Source organism: Tursiops truncatus, chromosome 10 (assembly GCF_011762595.2).
Source record: "Tursiops truncatus isolate mTurTru1 chromosome 10, mTurTru1.mat.Y, whole genome shotgun sequence".
NCBI classification, from domain to species: Eukaryota; Metazoa; Chordata; class Mammalia; order Artiodactyla; family Delphinidae; genus Tursiops; species Tursiops truncatus.
Window position 1 is genome coordinate 79601276 of NC_047043.1, and position 6185 is coordinate 79607460.

At 43.2% G+C, this 6185-nt stretch overlaps 1 non-coding gene across 1 annotated transcript; it reads right to left on the reverse strand.

The window, feature by feature from the left end:
* Positions 1 to 4152: 4152 nt before the first annotated feature.
* Positions 4153 to 4259, reverse strand: LOC117314051 (U6 spliceosomal RNA). Its single transcript, XR_004528734.1, has one exon. It is a non-coding gene; the product is annotated as a U6 spliceosomal RNA (small nuclear RNA).
* Between the last annotated feature and the right edge of the window lie 1926 nt (positions 4260 to 6185).

The window sequence follows — 6185 nt, forward strand, 5'->3', positions numbered from 1 at the left end:
TGATGATAATAATCATCTACCTTTAGGTCGTGGTAGGGATATGTAAGTTAATATATGCATATAAATAATTTGACCAATACCCAGCATATAGTTTAAATAATTGACTGAGTCATACAGTGAGTGAGTGGTGGAGCTGGGGTTTGAATCAGGTGGTGGGGCTCCTGAACTCATGCTCTGAATCACAATGCTATCCTGTAATGCTGGGGAGAGATGAGGAACCATATGGCAGGTAGAGGGAAGAGTATGGCTAAGGCATGGTTGGGTGAAATAGCACAGATAGAGCTGGAGACACAGAGTCCCAACTTACTAGAGTGTGAAGTTCAAGGCGGATGGTGTCAGGGGAGGAGGCTGGAGCATTAAGAGGGACTGAGACACAGAGGGACTCGTACCCACGCTAAGGAGGTTGACATACATCATGTGGGCAATGGATTCCAAGCAGAGGGTGCAGGAGGGGTGTGTGTTGGTGCAGGGATAGGCAGATGTCCAGTTTTGAGGGATCACTCTTGCAGGGGCAAGAAGGATGAGGCTGTGGGCAGAAAAGCCCAAAATAGCATGACCTATTAGACTGAAATTGCATCCGACTAAACAGGAGATAGAGACACTGCACTGGAGCAGCAGAAGTGAGATGGAGAACAGGGGCCGGCTTTAACAAATATGGAGGCTGACTGGCAGGGCTTCCTGGTTGTGGAAGCAGCCTTGGAGATGGCCCCTGATGATGCCTGCCTCCTGATATCATGCTCTTGCATAGTTTCCTCTCACATTGTGCCAGGGGTGGTCAGGATGACCAACAGCACATGGTAGAAGTGATGACAGATCACTCCCAAGATTAGGTTCCAAGAGACTGTGCTTTCCATCTTGAGCTCTATCTCTTGGATTACTTGCTTGGGGAAAACCAGCTGCCATATTGGGAGCTGCCCTAAGGAGACGCCCACGTGGCAGGAGACTAAAGCCTCCAGCCAGTAGCCAGCAAGAAACTGAGGCCTGCCAACAACGTGAGGGAGCTGGGAAGGGGGTTCTCCAGTTCTAGTTGAGCCTTGAGACGCCTGCATCCCTGACAACAGCTTGACTGCTGCCTCATGAAAGACCCTGAGTCAGAACTACTCTGCTAAGTCTTGACTGGATGACTGACTATCAGAAATTGTGTGATATGATAACTGGTGGTTGTTTTATGCTGCTTAAATTTGGGGGTAATTTGTTAGGCAGCCGTAGCTAACTGGTACAATAACTTAAGGAATGGTAGAAAGTGGGAGACATCTGTGATGGCATCAGGCTTGGGTAGGTGAGTGGATAGTAATATCAATAACTGAACCAGGCTCAGAGCTCACAGTCTCCCTCCTCTGATGGGCCTGACTTCCCCATCCTATTAAAGGTACCACTGTTCTCCCACTGACCCAGGCTCATAACTGCAGAGCCACCAGTGTCTGTCACATAAGTGATATCAAGGTCTGAAGATACCATTGTCCAACGATTTCGGCCTCTGTCTCTCCGACTGTCCACCACTCCAACTGGACTTCACTTTTTCATTACTTTTCACCACATCTTAGTTGTAAAATTGCAAAAGCGTCTTAACTGAATCTCCTTGCCCTGGGTTTCTCCTTGCTTTATACTGATAAAAGCTGATCTTCCTAAAGTACCATCTATCAATGCCTTATCAAATAAAGTCTAAGTTCTGTAAGCCTGTGTTCAAATCTCTCCATTTTTTTCTCTCAGCTCAGCCTTCTCCCTTCATCTTCCCACCGTTTGCCCTGCATCTTACTCAAACTGAAAAAATGGACAAAAGCTTTGCTCTTATTGTTTCTGCCTCTTGCAATGCTCCTTCCTCCTTCTGTTTAATCTTTCAGTTCTGTCATAGCCCACTTTGAAATTCACCTCTTTCATGAAAACTTTTGTGTCTCAATACCTAAATATGACTTAACTTTCCTTTGAGGTCCTCATGCGACTTTTGTATCTCTTTGGGGGCACTTGTATCTGCTGTATATGTGTGTTCTTCCCTTTTCTCTCTTACTGGATTTCAAAATCTTCAACGTTGGGGTTACTTCTTATTCATCTTTGCCTGGCATGTGGAAGAGGGCTTAATAAATATTTGATGAGAGAATGAATTTACTTTCATGGCTGAGCCTCCCTAAGTTTACCCAAAAACTGAGGCAACTTACCATGATTTGCTATGCTGTTTCTTACGCTCTCTTTGGTCAAAACTTTATCATCCAACTACATAAATAGACTACATGAATAATCAAACGAATGCAATTCACTGTCTTTCCCTAAACTCAGTGTCACAGCGTTTTACATCAAATAGAAAAAAATAAAACCAATTTAATAGGTTTTTTATAGGTCTAAAAAAATCAGCTCTGTTGATACACATGGGTAATGTAGTTTTTCGTGACTCACAGCTGCCATTTATAGACTGTTTCCTATGTTCCTGGCCTCTGTGGTTGCTGCACAATTCTCATAAATCCTACGTGTAATTCCCGTATGAATCCCAAGGTACAGGGACTACCGTCATTTCCATTTCATGGATGGAGAACTTGAAGCTGAGAGGAACTGAGTAACTCACCTAAAGTTGCACAGCTAGGAAGCGGTAGAGCTGGGACTGGAACTAAGGATCTATGCTCTTAAAGGCTACCCTCTGTACTTTGATTTCTGTAGACCAGCGACTTGCTTTGTACACGTTTGGGGGGCAGGGTTGCATGCTTTTACTTTTCACGAGCATTTGCTCTAGTCAGAGACAGGACCCACAAAAGAAGAGGTGGGTTTCTATCTTCCTGGGCTTGTGCGGTATGCAGGAATGCTCTCCCCAACATCTCTGGTATGTCTACGTGTCCACCTTGGTGTGCCCTCCCCAACACAAACTCTCTCCTTCATTTTACTCCTGTCTCTCTCCCAAACTTTCCCAGAGAACAACGGAGTATATCACAAGCCTGGTGCAAGAGTACATCTAGAAAGACCCAACGTTGGGACACTTGCAGTCATCTTATTTTCCTCTCTCTCCAGTAAGAGGTCTGAGGGTCAGTGTGGTGGAGGAGAGAGTGAGCAGGGCTCTGGCCCCTGTCTGGCTTTGTCTGGACAAGCAGAGGCTGGTCTGGCTAGCGCAGCAGCAAACAGCCTTGATCGTTCCTCTCCGTGTTGGCTACTAATCCCCTTTTCTGTTTATCTCCTCAGGAGCCCAGGCTCTAGGCATGGGCTCTAGGCCGTGGGGCTTGGGGAGAGAAAAAGAAGATGTCCCCGGGACTGTCACTGCCACGGGCACCGGCCATGTTTGTGTTGGTGCTATTGATATGGTCCCGAGATGGCACAAGCTTCAAGCTGCCAGGACAGCCCCCTGGCTCTAGTTACTGAAGTTGTCACCAACACTTTACACTTCGCCGCAGGCTTCCAGCTTGGGAGAGTTCAAATCGCTAGAAAGAAGCACCTCCTTCCTCCCAGCGGTGCTGAAGCAAGAGAGCTATCTGCAGTGTCTGGGAATCTATCCCAATTCTCACTGTTTTATGGTCCCAACTTTACCCTGTGATGACTGTGCAGGTCTCTTCTGCAGGAGGGAAGTGGAAGAAAAGGGCTGGGGTTGCGTCTTTGGCAAATAATTGATGAGAGAGAAGCAATGGCAAGTGTCGATAGTTCTGGAGTGAGCCTGGAAGCCAATCACCGGGCACCTTATTATATACTGACTTGTTTGTTTATTGGCCACCTTTGCCAATAGAATGTTAAGCTCCACGAGGGCAGGGATTCTGTCTAGTTTGTTCATCACTATATCCCCAAGTCATAGCACAAGGAAACTCCTGAATGAATATGTGTTGAGTAAATGAATGACTCTCTCCTTATTGACGAATTTTTAATTAATTTAATTTAATTTTTTCTGTAAAAGGGGTTTTTTATTTGCAGGGGAGTGGGACTCCTGTAACAGTTTCTGCTGTACAGCAAAGTGAATCAGCCAGATGAATACGTATATCCCCTCTCTTTTGGATTTCCTTCCCATTTGGGTCACCACAGAGCACAGAGTAGAGTTAGTTCCTTGTGCTACACAGTAGGTTCTCATTTAAAGTAGGTTCTCAATCCCAATCTCCCAATTTATCGCACGCCCCCCCTCACCCCGCCTTGGTATCCATACGTTTGTTCTCTACGTCTGTGACTCTATTTCTGCTTTGCAAATAAGATCATAAAAATTAGGAATGCTTCATGAATTTACGCGTCATCCTTGCACAGGGGCCGTGCTAATCTTCTCTGCATTGTTCCAATTTTAGTATATGTGCTGCTGGAGCAAGCACATTTATTAATGAATCTTTGTTTTTAACTGAAGTATATAAGTCAGACAAACATCATATGATATCACTTACATGTGGAATCTAAAAAAACGATACAAATGAACTTATTTACAAAAGAGAAACAGACTCACAGACATAGAAAACAAATTTATGGTTACCAAAGGGGAAAGGTGGAGGGGAGGGATAAATTCGGAGGTTAGGATTAACATATACACACTACTATATATAAAACAGGTAATCAACAAGGACTATAGCTCAGGGAACTCTACCTAATACTCTGTAATAATCTATATGGGTAAAGAATCTGAAAAAGAGTGGATATATGTATAACAATTACTCCGCTGTACACCTGAAACTAACACAACATCTATACTCCAATATAAAATAAAAATGAAAAAAACTGAAGTACAGTTGATTTACAATGTTTCAGGGATACAGCAAAGTGATTCAATTTTGTGTGTGTGTATATAGTTCAGATTCTTTTCCATTATAGGTTATTACAAGGTATTGAATATAGTTCCCTGTGCTATACAGTAGGTTCTTGTTGTTTATTTTATATATAGTAGTATGTATATGTAAATCCCAAGTTCCTAATTTATCCCTCTCCCTCTTTCCCCTTTGGTAACTGTAACTTTGTTTTCTATGTCTGTGAGTCTATTTCTGATGAATTTTATAAACTAAACATGTAACCAGAAAGCCCTTGACTATAAATCTACCTGTAAAAGAACCAGAAGTATCGATCTGGCAAACACATTAAATCACTGACTCAATGATGCACCATAACTTTGCTCTTTCCTCCTTTCCTCCCTCCTTCCTTGCTCCTTCCTCCCTTTCTTCCTTCACTTGCTCACTTTTTCATTCATCTAACATTCACTGAACACATGAGTAGCAAGTTACTCTGTAGTGTACATTGATAAACTCGCTTGTCTTTGTTCAACCAGCGCATTTGAAAAAAAAACCTCTCTACTGTGTGAAAGATAGAGGTTTATTGGTGCTTGGAGAATGTGTTGAAAAATAGGATTAAAACTAGAGATACAAGTTGAACTAGGCGGTTTATAGCCATGTCCTGAAGATCTCCCAAGGGGAAAAAACGTCAGAAAGGAAGAGATAATCTTATTGTGCTATTTTTATGGTAGGAATATTTCCTGGACTAAAGTCACAGATTCGAAACACCCAACACAAATCCACTGTACTCAAAAGACAAAGTAAATTCTTCTTGAACAATAAGAATATGAGGTCAGCCGGTAAAATAAGTAGTTTAGGGTCTGAGGTGACCAAAATAGAGACTATTAGTCCAAAGCAGGAGTCAGCAAACTATGGCCCATTGACTAAGTCTGGCTCATAACCTGTTTTTACAAATACATTTCACTGGAAGGCAGTCATGCTTGTTTGTTTATGAATTATCTCGGGCTGCATTCATGACAGCAGAGTTGAATTGTTTTGATAGTGACCGTATGGCCTGCAACGCTGAGAACGTTTACTCTCTGGCTCTTTACAGAAAAAGTTTGCTGATCTCTGGTCTAAGGGAAAGACGTTCTGATGCCAAATGAGAGCCTTTAAAAGAAAACACGCCTCACATTGAGCTGGGTTCCCGGATATTTACACACCTGCTTTCCCTATCAATGAAAAGTAGCCAACAGTTCATATCACGACGTCATCAACCCCCAAGATGTTACTGCTCACTGTAACTCCTTCTGCTGTATGGCCACTAAGTTAATGATCTGAGATAATTTTCCATAAACTAACTTGTTGACCGATCAAAGTATTCTCCCTCCAGGCTTCCTACTGCACTGCCCTTCCACTCTCCCAGGCCAGAGCCGTATAACACAATCTCACTGCCTCAAGCTTACCCTGAGGTTTTGACTTGGCATCCAGCCTTGTAACTGAAGATTTCTTCACCTGTGCTTGTTCTGCGGTTACAGGTCTCAG